Below are 12,867 nucleotides of genomic sequence, written 5' to 3'. Positions count from 1 at the left end.
GGCACGCCTTGGGCAACTGTTAGTGCAGTGAGTGACTTTATAAATAAATAAAACAAATGCAAATATAAAATTATTTATAACGCGATATAAATAATATCAGTAACAAATGTCAGTGTTTATGTAATAATAGACCAATAAAATTATAGTTTGAAGCCGTGTCAACAAACTGTAAACTGTTATAGTATTTTATTGTTGCGATAAATCCATTCGATATATACACACCAGAATCCAGAAACGATATATCGTTATCAATCAAAAATATAGAAGTGGTTTTATTGAAAATAGGTGAATCTGTTTATAAATATAAATTAATATCAGTCTAATCGTCGCATGTCCCGGGGCTGTGACGTCGGGAAACCTGGGGTCAGCGTTAAATAAAACCTTAAAATTTTGAAGATTCATCCTTACTATGGTTGCTCATCAGCAGAATATGTGTGTCCCTTAGTCGCCTCCTACGACGTTCAAAGGATATGATTGGTCCTATTCGTTCGCTCATAACTTATTTTCGCATTGAGAGCCATGCCTCATTGCTCAGTCGCGCTCCGTCATTTTGACGTCCCGACAGACGCATAACGCAGAAATTGTATGAAGTTTCGAAGTACGTCAAACGCACGACAGTGTCAAAACCTATAGAAAACAGTGAGCACAACGGAGCCACAACGTAATGCGTCGTCGCAACGGAGTGCGGAGCAATGTGGCATGGCTCTAACAGGCAGTAAACAATACAGCAAAAATCACGTCAAGTAATTATCATGGCAATACAGATTTGCATACAAGTGGTGCGTTCCCGTTGCTGCGTACGCGCATTTTGTAGAAAAACAAAAAGAAAAGTAGGAATTTCATTAATAAATTATCGTTGGGTGTGAAGAGTCGATGTTTATTGAAAAAATGCCAATTGAAGTGCACTACAGAAGGCAGCGGTCGTCAACATGTTTCCAATAAAAATTATCGGTTAATATATTTCTTTGTTCAAATAAAATTGATGTAGAATATGCGTTTAATATAAGTGTAATTTATATATTTTTAAAAATAATAATAAGGTGAAAAAAATCTGGTTACGAGCGGGTTTCAAGAATCTTTTCTTGTAATGAGATCAAAATGAGTTACAAGGCATGTGTGTCATGTAGAATAAAATCGTTTATTGAATCAATATGATATAAAAGCAAGAAATATTCACTCACTCATCACGAAATCTCCAAAATAGCCCAGAGTCCAATTAAGCTTATTAGTATTACCATAAAAGGAAACTAAGTAATTATAAAATCTTTTTAATTATTTTAACGTCCATTTTTAAACACAATTATGAAATGAGTAAATTGGATCGAATCGAAATTTCTACGGTAACAATCGATTAAAATATTTTTATTAATAATTTTACTTTTGATTTACATAATAATTGCAATAACATGCAAATACCTAAATTGAAAAAGTCATAACGGAAGAATAATACTGGTGTCTATTATGATAATTACAAATAACAAACATAATATTTTTTTTAGGTAATGAATTTCGCAAATAATAACAATTATTAAGTTGAAAGTAACATTTCAATACAATTTCCAATAACCATACAGAATAAAAAAGTAAGTGATATAATAGCCGTAACACTTATAAGACAAAGGTCGATGAAATACAAAAAAAATCATAACCTAACAATTTCACCGATTACAAAACTATGATTAGCCGGTAAGGTGAAGAACTGAAGTGGAACCTTTTCACTTAATATTGTAATTAAAAAAGTCGTTGAACTCCCATGGGGGAATAATAAAAAATAATTACCCATCGCTCTGGCTTCCAGGTAAATCGGACTAATGTTTTACCCTGCGTCCTCACTGAGCGACGAACGCTGTACAAGGAGATGCGACGGTATGCGCGTATGAAAGATTACGGTAGACGAAAGCAAAGGCTACACGTAATTTCTGTGCTACTTATGTTATATATGCTAAAGTTTGGGTATGCGTCGGTTGTGGGGATGTTAGTTGCTAAAATCTCGAAAAAATCGAGATTTCTATTAAATTTGGTACACTTTAAGCGTTGCCTGGCGTACCCCAACAGCTGTGCTCTTCTTCCTGAAGGGGCTAGCCTCGATCAAGTAGCAGTGCTGACTCCTCACGTAGTAAACGCCCAGTGAAGAGGCTGAACTGCTGAAAAAGTTCCCGAGAGAAGTTAGGTATATATATTGCTCATACTTTTTATCCATCACGACAGCGAAGCCCCGGGGCGCATTTAGTACTATATATGTCACACAGCGCCGTGTAGCCCTGTTGCATTTATAGCTCAGTTAGGACGCCGGGTTATGAAATTGAGATTCTGCAATTTGATAGATCTTTTGATTGTAGGTACGAAGTCGATTTTAATGGCTTTCGTTAATAAATAAAAGATGACGGTTTGATGATTTTAAACAACAGAACAATTACAATAAAATATATGTACGTATTGAAATAAAATAATATTAGAGATTCTACAATAACAGGGAATATTAGCAAAGCTCAACGAAGATGGCCACCAGCTCCTTCGGTAAACAAATCTTTACCGGTGCACATGTCAATGTCATTATGGAATAACTCTCACTGGATAACACAAAATGCGAAATTCCACGATTTTTAAACCGCAAAAATCAAACAAACTCACTTTTATTTATGTAAGTATATAATAATGGTTTGGATAGATATAATATACTAAAATTTTGTAGATTCCACGTGACAAACCATCTACATTTAGACAACAAATGGTTATTTCAACAAAATGGCGTGACAAAAACGATAAACAAATAAAACAAAGGATGGTGCAGGCGTGAGCCGACTACTGATTGGCTAAAAGTCCGATTAGACCGGACTATTTCAAGGTCGCCGTGAGTCAGAATGCATTTGTGTGTGCATGTTTTTGGTGTGGCCCAATATACAAGCACAAGAGACATGCATGACATGGAAAAAATCAAATGGAAGAACTTATTACCTCTATAAATAGTGTTTAAACATCATGGTTCTCCCCTAGAATTGGACTATTCCATATTCTCCCGTAGAAGAGATTTATCCTCTTGTGGATGTCGTATGAGACGACTAAACGATACATATTCTTGATAGCTGTCTTACAGGCAACAATCAATTCCCAAAAAGTAGTAAAAACACAGCCAAATCTTCAAAATGTTAAGGTATATTATCTACATTGACTCCGGGCTTAGCGTCACAGCTCCAGCACGTGGCGAAAGGGACTGTGTAAGATTGTGAAGACAGTTCTCTTGTAACTTGTACCACAAATAAATGATTCAACGCGGAAACGTGCCATGTCCTTGTTTGGAGCATCGCGAGCTCGTAGAATTGTGCACATTATTCGCTATTAATTATCACTATTAAATAATATCCTAGTCTGGATTGACGATTATCATTCTAAAAAAATATATGGACAGCCATGTTGTAATAGATTTAATTATAAATATAGCCTTGTTACTGTATTATTTTTATTTACAGCTTAAAGCGACATTATTTCGACATACTAATTCCACGTGTGGCGTATGACTCCCGCCCTAGATTATGTCCACTCTATATCCATCCGAGACTGTCATATTACAAGGCTACTTAAGAATAAAACGCTTGACATCTGATAGGCAACAAAAGCATTCCAAAGAGGGTTTATGTCGGGCAGCCTGTCAAAATCTGCGTCAAATCTTTAAAATTTAAAGGTTTGTTTTTACATGGACATCGGGCTTCGGGCGTTACAGCAAAGAATGAAACCGGGAACACAAGAGGATGACGTAGAATAGAGAGGTAGATGAGGTAGAATAGAGCACATTTGAGAAATAGAACTGAAGTTAAATGCATAAATTAACAGATACCTGATATGAATATATGAATAGGTACGTTGTAAATCAATTCTAACACTTCCGTACCTACCTATATCTAAAGCGATCCATTCATCTTTTATTAGTCTCCCTCTTCTACTGTATCGTTTTTCAGGTTGCATTCTGAGACCTAAAGCATCGGAATCCAGGGACCGCTTCTTGGGATTGCTTCTTGTCGAAATTATTAGCAGCATAATTTTTTGGTTGAGTGTCGTGGAGGGTAAATAAAAAATATTAATGATATATATATTGATAACTTTCCTTGACGCATTACAGCCTTTTCATCCACTATTTTTTTGTCACGCGTTAAATGCAACAACATTTCTCTGACGACAATAAAAGTTTGTGACAAAATGAGATTTTTGTAAAAACACGGGATGTAAGTATTCTGCAAATGTATCTCGCCTTGGCTGCTGAAAGTATTATATTATCTTTGGTTTGGCCAACATCAGCAATACCTTTCTTAGAACGAAATAATGTCTAAGACGAGATGAAAATTTACTGTAATTGTGCGAGAGTTGAAACCGAAAAGTTAAACAGCATGTGTGATTTTAACAAATATAAAATAGAAACAAATCCGTTTAAATGTTTCGTAGTCTTCTTAATTTTCCTAAAATCCCAAAGACCACCTTGACAATAGATAGGCTGAGTCGAACGATGATAAAAACAGAGCTGCGCCTGCGCAAGAAACGCGATATCTGACATCTGACGTCCCGGCACAATGAAGCCCGGATGTTCTTCGTCTTACGCGACCTCCACGTACTCTAAGGTTTGCAATGACACATTTGGCATTTGTGTTCATCATCTGCTTAAGATGCCGTAACTTCTAGGTATTAATACCTTATTGTATGGCTTCGCCTACGTGAATTTTCCACTTATACCGTTCTCCGTATTCCTATCCGCATGTATGTACCATGTTTTGTGTAGATTAACCAACAAACAAACATAGGTCATATACCTATTTAATTAGTTATCAAAAATGTATCAAGTTCCTCCGTGCTTCAGAAGACACGTTATGCCATTTTGGTCACGGCTGTTTTTTCAGTTGTTTAAACCCAGGCTTGGGTAAAAACCAGAAGTGGGTTGTGGGCCCATACTCGTACTCATATGTGGGGTAAGGAAGGCAAATGCAGTTTGGACATTAAAATAGATGATTATGATAATTTATGTTTGGATAATTTAAATTGTTTCTGGTGTAATAAGATCTTCTTGAAAATATATATTAATGCGGAATATCACAGCGAGCAACGGGTGTTTTGTGTTGGTGCTACCATCTGTAATATGTCCTTTTGGTAAAAAAATATTCAGTGTTGCATTTTCTTTTTATATTTTCCCGTGGATTTCTAGTACATTTGATTTTTTTAAGAGTGGAAGAAATATCATATTCAAATTCTATTACTTATTTTCAGAAAATTGAAAATTGTAATCTATTTGTCACTGTAATAATATATTCGAGATGGAATTATTTAATGTGATAACATAAAAACAATGGTCTAATGTAATGTTACATAAATTGTATTTATTAAGAAGAGATTGAATATTTTTATGGGCCTTTTTTGATTTTTGAATCATTTTTCTTCATGGTTTTATGGTCTTCGTCTAAATTAAATATTGTATCAGTAAGATTTTTTGTATTATTTATCAAAACTGGTTCTCCGATAAAAACCAATTTTCCATAAGTATACTTAGGTGAATACAAAAATAACTGGCGTATTATGTAAATTATACTTAACTTAGTAAGCACCAACCTAGATAAGTGAGTATTTTTATGCGTATAGATTTGTATCTTCTTTAATAAATGCCATTATGTCTGCAGTCTGACATTTAAAACAAAGACTTTTAATAATGAGGTAATTTAAAGCGTCCATTTTGAAGTAAACTGACAAAATTATTGAAATAGCAACATATTAAACATGACACAGAAATTATGACGGTCATTCGGTGTCGGACGCCATGGCCATGACTTAATGAAACATAACGAGAATTTACAAAAAAAAAAAACAATTTACAATGAAATGGCGTTTATCTCTATTCCCATCGTATTCACAGCGCACGCAACCACGCGCAGAGCCATGGAAAAAATGAAAACCAGTGATAAAAATCTACGATATTATATACACATATTTATGTTTGTAAAGAACATTTAGATGTTATTTTTTAAAATAGTCAAATTAACAATGTCACAACCAATAGGGTCCTGGCTGGAACGCAATGAAAAAAAAAACGTTATTGCTCAAAAGGTTACGGACCCCTGGAATCGAACGAGTCATTTGAATGAGGAATTAGAATAAGATGGCAAAAAATATGAGCATTAGAAAGAGCCGCGCGTCCACTGCGCGAAAGGGACAGAAGAGCATCGAGGGCCGCGATTGGCTGACCGCTTTTTATGCCTTAGTTCCCCTAATCTTCATTTCGAACTACATCTGCTACGCTAATGTTTGCTCGAAATAGTTCTTTAAATTTATAGAGTTAAGATCTCATTTGCAATTCACGAGGCTCGTCTTTTATTATTTTTTCGTTATCTAGCCGGTCAATGCACGCTAGTTATTTCAATTTTTAATACTTCTCCCATCGTTTTCCTTTTAAGGTCAGTGCCTGTAGAAAAAGTTCCACGTTTTTAGGTTATAATTATTTTTTTATTGCACACAGCTATTGATCGGCAGATGGACTGTTCGCAATAGTTCATTTTCCGTTTCATGCAATAGCAGGTCTCGGTAGAAAATAACGTATCTAAACTAAACGAGCTATAATTTATTGGACATAAAAGCATTTTAGATGGAACATTGTTAAGGAATATAGAAAAAAAAGTAAAGAAATGTAATTTGCAACTTCAAGATGGTAATAAAATAGGTACAAACTACATAGTTGGACATGCTATAATTTTTTTCCAGGTTGTAATATTTTTTGTTAAAGTTCTTCCGCTCTGTTATTAGATACTACACTAAAATGATCCGTTTATGAGCTCTATGATTGCTGGCTTGGAGTTTTAGTATTAAATCGAATAGTATTAATCAAGTAGTTTTAGTATTTCGTAATTACTTTCCGGAACTTAAAAAATAAATTAATAAAATTACAATTCATAAAATAATTTTGTTAGCTGCCAAAGGTTGAACACACATGCCAGTATTTTTTAAATAATAAATAAAGTAAAAAAAAATATATGCAAAATACTCGAAATTAGCCTGAATGCTATTAAGACTAGTTTTGAGTCATTATAATCGTATTGGCTAAGGATCGTGGTCATTACGTGGAGTGAAACACACACAACAACTTTCTTGGTACTGTTAATGGAGTGGTTTGCCATTGACTTCTCCATTTCATACACAAATTAACAATCAACCAGTGTGCAGGTTTCCTCACGATGTTTTCCTTCACCGGAAGCAAGTGGTGGTCGATGGAAACTACTATACATGAGTCAGATTGGTATACAAACCCATGTGGCACAAGTAGGACTCTATCCAATGGGATAATTCGATCCACGGGCAGGCGTCTTAACCATTGCACTACAATGGCTTTGAGTTTCGAGTAGGTATTCCTTTTTTTTTAATTTTGAAATTTTGCACTAAAATACAATCACTCACCGATTCGGTAGTGTTTATATCAGGATTAATTGTTACTGAAGTGAAAAAGTATCAAGTATTTAAATAAGTAAGTACTTGTTAAAATAAATATTTACATAAAAAAGATCATATTAAAGACAGCAATGGTGTGGTGAAACGGCTGTGATTATTCAACAGAAAAAGTACTAAGCTTGTTACATGCCATTCTTACGAGTTAAATCATAGGCTAATATTTATACTTTTAAAAAATAACAAAACGCATTTGAAGTTCAAACTTGGAATGGTGACGGAAGTGCGTCACACTTGCCAACCTACAAAAAACATAATAGATGACTCGCCCCACCAGGTGTTCTAAAATTGCGCAACGTGCAAACTATTTTAATATAAGCAACCATTGTACCAACTTCTCTGAAGGGGTATTATGTAATGCGGGTATGACAACAAAACTGTTCTGGAACTATTTTCATTGAAATTGTTTTGGTATTTAAACGCAAGCTTATCGGTTTTATTGGAGGGTAGTTTGATCTGAGTCATTTATGAGGACTTTCATATTTAGTTTCAATATAATAATATTTAGATGTAATAAATATAATACTTCTAAGAGGTTTGCATCTGGAGTAATTGAAATATGTACTTAGTTGACAACCAGCAAATAATATAGACTTCCACATTTTCGTTTAGAAATATTAACTTCCCTATGGATTGACGGTATTTCTAAAAAGCTTATTTTACAAATTCCTATATACAAGCATGGTATTTGTAGGCTACTGACTATTGCCCACAGCTTGCCCTTGCGTGAATTTCTTACAGGAACCATAACTGTTTACTTGATTGAAGATCCTTCTTCATTCTCTAATTTGTACTCGTAATGCTTGCGAAATTTCAAAGAGATTAGTTGAGCATTGTGAGGAGATCAAGCGAGACTCCGTTTTTACAATATTAGTTGGGATTAATTTTTAATAGATATTACAATTTTTACTTACACTTTTCACTCGACATGCTAGTCATTCTTACTCACGATCTCGAATGACCGGAAATCGTCCATATATTGTATTATTTAAACTAGTATTGTTCAAAATTAAATAAAACCTATGAAATAAAAACATCTAGTATTATTCACATCACAGATCTTTGTCGAACAATCATAATAGTATATTTATATATCTACTTATCTAATATCTACAATTTGTACGTTTACATCTTTCATTAATCTTTTTTCTAAAAACTGAATGTGGTAAAGAATGTGCGAAGTGTTTTTAGAGAGAGCCATCCGAACACTGGCGTATTGAATCTAATGAAAAATTATGAAAAAATTCATATTAGGATTGCACCTAGACCGGGGCATACAGTCCCGCGGTATACAGGATAAGATTGCTCCATTTTAATATTACACAATACTTTGTTTTCATATTGTATAGGTAGTAATAAAAATCATTTCTTCGTAATAATACATTAATAAAAAATAGAGTTGACCCATAATTTTCTTCGATATATCAGCCGTCCCATTTTACACAAAACTAATGAACACTTTTCGAAATTGTACAATAATGTCACTTACACATTTCTGTAGCCTTGCAGTGCACAACGTACAGTATTGAAAACTAGACGTATAATAACTTTAAAACTTAACTTTGGGAAAATCCGCTATTTTCCTCCTAGTGGGCGAATCAAACAATGAGATTTAATACCTGGAACAGTTTGCGCGGTTGTTTGCGGAAATTCATTCGTTTTTTTTCCTATTAACGTCGCCATATTGAATTTATAGCTGTTATTAAAATACCGACAGCGCATGTTAGCTCCTTTAATACGATTGTAACTCGTAATAAGGGTATTATTTAATAACCTACAACCTAACTTTAGAATATTCATGCAAGATGCCAACAAAATAAAAATAACACTATTACTTTTTACTTTTTTTTTAATGTATGTTGAATTGCTGGTACGAATAAATTAAAAACTTCACAAGATTTACTTAAACGTAAGCTAATAAAAGCAGCCGTGGTATTTCTTTAAATCTATAATCTATATATCTATTAAAAATATGTGACATTTCATGCTAGAAAATGTACATATGTTGATTTGTTTACTTACCGACTGGGAATAAGTGCATTAGTCTGTTTGATCTAAAGTCAGAATACTATAGATCAAACAAACCTATTCAAACAACAATTTCTATATAAACTTTCGCTTATAACTGCCACTTAAAGATAATTCTAAGTACAATTACTGACCTTTACAAAGGTCTTTCGCAGGTATGATTTGTGAATGAGATGGTCCAAAACAATTGACTTCAAATTACTTTATAAACGACATGATTAAGTACGTAACCACACACATGTCGACTATGTAATTTAATTTCTGAACGGACCTGAAGGTAGCAATTTTGTGATGTTGGCCCCGCTGCCTAATGACAGTTGGAGACGCGCGCAAAATTCAAAATGGCGGCAATAAAGAAAATGACTCGTTTCGAATCATTTCGAATTAAACTTCTTTTGTAAACTTGTGAATTTATCGCAATTTGATTGGGCTCTGGGAAAATGAAAACAATGTGGCTGGGCAATTTAGACGTTGTTAGATGCTTGACGTTTTGAGCAATTAGGACGAATGATTGACTGAGCCAGTTATCATGATTGAGGAGGCCACATTATTATATCGCTCTACCATGATATAAAAAAATCGGTATATTCTAATTTGGACATGCACCCGTCAAATCGACATCTAAGAGAATTTTATGTCACCCATTCTAATGAAAAAATTATATATTTATAATATACCAGAGGTCCGTCCCTACTTCGCTCGAGTAAAATAAAATCATAAGAAATTATAAACCTTCCTCTATGTATTAGTGAAAATCCGTGCAGTAGTTTTTGAGTTTATCGTTAATAGACAGACAGACGCGTTAGAAGACTTTGTATTATAATGTGTAAGGATTTTATGGAAAAAAAAAGCCAAAATTCAATCAAAAATGTTGTGCTCAATTAACTCGGAAATTAATGACTTTTAGTATTGTGTAATTTAAAATTGAGATATAAAAAAAAAATATTTTCCCATATTTCCCACTAAAATCAGGGCGCAGCTCGCTCGTAGCTAGTGTTAATTAGATGTCATTGATTATACAAACATAGATAGCACTTATATTATCATTAGAACAGCAATATTGCACTAAAATCGATAATAGTACGTAGAAAAACCAGTTTCAGTATCTTATCGGATGGCCTTCGTACCTATTTGCAGATATTTCAGCATAGTTCCAACATAATAGATATATACTCCAACATATATAAGTAACTCGGAGGCAATAAGTAACCATTACACTAGACAGCTACACGATATTTCAAAATATCTATATTCATAAAAAAGTGGTGACCTTTGGTAGATCTGCAAAGTTTCAAATCGATATTCGCGCGAAAAAATATATATCTTTAACCCCATTATCTGTACTTATTATAAAGAGGTAAGCGATTGTGACTTTGTGAGTTTGTATGTTTGAGGCGGGTAATCTCCGATACTACCGAACTGATTTCAAAAATTCTTTCACCATTAAAAAGGTACATTATCCAAGATTGCTATTGGCTATATTTTATCTCAAAATTCCCACGGGAGCGAAGCCCCGGGCAACATCTAGTTTAAAATAAAGTTAAAGATAAAATATATGTTTGGACACTATTGCACTTTATAAATTTGAAATTGACAGAAAGGGACATAACATATTTTAGCTTATAGTATGTTTTACGTTTTTATGAATAAATAGGGTAAATGACGATTCAGCTCAATTTTAAGACCGGCCGCCTGTTTGACTTTAAATTTATGAATTCTGTCATCACGACATCCCCTGTAAAAATACGATTTCAAAGGCAGACTTATCCAAAAAATGCTCTCCATAGAGAGGTCCTATTCTAGGGCGGAACCACACACTTCAATCATATCTCGGACCTAGAAAAGAATATTTGTTAAATTGTATTTTTATAAAACAAAAGAATCTATATGTCTCAAAATGGCGTTGCGCTTTGACATCGTAAATAAATATGTCATATACACATAGTAGATATAAAATAGTCAGCCAGCCTGATAGTATGTCACGGCCAGCGAAATATACGACTAGATATGTTAAACTATACTGCTGTATGTGTGTTAGTGTGTGTGTGTGTGAATTTGTGGAGCATCGTGTCATTGCTAGAGTCTAACTGAAACATGATTCTGCGTTAAGGTCATTATAACCATAAGCTAACAAATAAAAAATAAATACGGGCACACAAAACACATTTTTCTTTTTCGTCCTTTTTTTTTCTTTCCTTACAAAGTAGGAAAGAATAAAAAAACGTAAAAGTAAGATCGGAAGAATCCTTCTTGGATAAGTCCGCGTTCGAAGACGTATTTTTCTTTCTTTGAATGTACTCTTTTGTACAATAAAAAGATTTTAGACGTTTTTTTTTAGAAGAGTTTTACCACTTTTAGGTTATCAAGTAATACGGACTGATTCAGGATCATTCTATTCATATAGTTTGCATTTCGTGTGAATTGACTATGTCGGTAAAAGGGGTGAGTATGACGAGCAGTAGGAAGTAGGATTTATGATGATGCAATAGTTGAATAAACAACTTAATGCTAGAATTGAAATAGTTGGACTATTTAATGGCTGTTTATGTTAAAACGTTATATATTCTATGACTCATGAGGAAAAATACTGACAAACAAAACCTACCTATTAAGCTAGGCCTGTTTTTAAATTATAATTTCTTAGATTTATAATTTACTAGCTGCGCCCCGGGGCTTCGCTCTCGTAGGATTTTCCGGATAAAAAGTTCCCTATGTATTATTCCAGATGTCCGTGTACTACCAAATTTCATAATAATCCGTCCGGTAGATTTTGCGTGAAAGAATAACAAACATATACACATACATTCTCACAAACTTTAGCATTATTTTAGCATATTAGTAGGACTAACTGCGCCCCAAGGCTTCGCTCCCGTGGAGAACAGTTATTTTTCCGGGATGAATGTATCTTATGACATTTTCCATACTTCAATCAAAACATATGCAAAATTTCAAGAAGATTGGTTGAGTAGATAGAGCGTGAAGAGATAACAAACAAACATACTTTCGCATTTATAATATTATTAAGTAGTTGGTTCTAATTCTAATGGCAAATACTAATATTTGCCAATTTCAAATGATTTTATGTGAAAACCAAGTTCATGGCAACGCTAATGATTGTTAAAGTAATAAATTATGAAGTAACTACCTACGTATTTAAGTGTTCTTAATTGGACACTCAAATGGTTGCTTATATACTATAGACATTAAATTTTAGACGTCAATATAGGTAATTATGGTTAATGTATTTTTTAAGATATATTTTTTCCAAATATGCATAATGTGAAAAAGTAATACTTTTTTGGCCGCGGCTTCGTAGGCGTTAATTTCCTATGGGAATGGAGCTATTTCCAACGTGAAAGGCTCAACCTTTCA

At 33.7% G+C, this 12,867-nt stretch overlaps 1 protein-coding gene across 4 annotated transcripts in view; it reads right to left on the bottom strand.

Moving 5' to 3' along the window:
* Positions 1 to 12,867, bottom strand: part of Eip93F (Ecdysone-induced protein 93F) — a 154,323-nt gene that overhangs the window by 32,794 nt on the left and 108,662 nt on the right. The gene's annotated exons all lie outside the window — the stretch shown is intronic.

Source organism: Plodia interpunctella, chromosome 24 (assembly GCF_027563975.2).
Source record: "Plodia interpunctella isolate USDA-ARS_2022_Savannah chromosome 24, ilPloInte3.2, whole genome shotgun sequence".
Classification (NCBI taxonomy): Eukaryota; Metazoa; Arthropoda; class Insecta; order Lepidoptera; family Pyralidae; genus Plodia; species Plodia interpunctella.
Note: the sequence above shows the minus strand (reverse complement) of the source record. Positions and strands in the feature narration are given on the sequence as shown.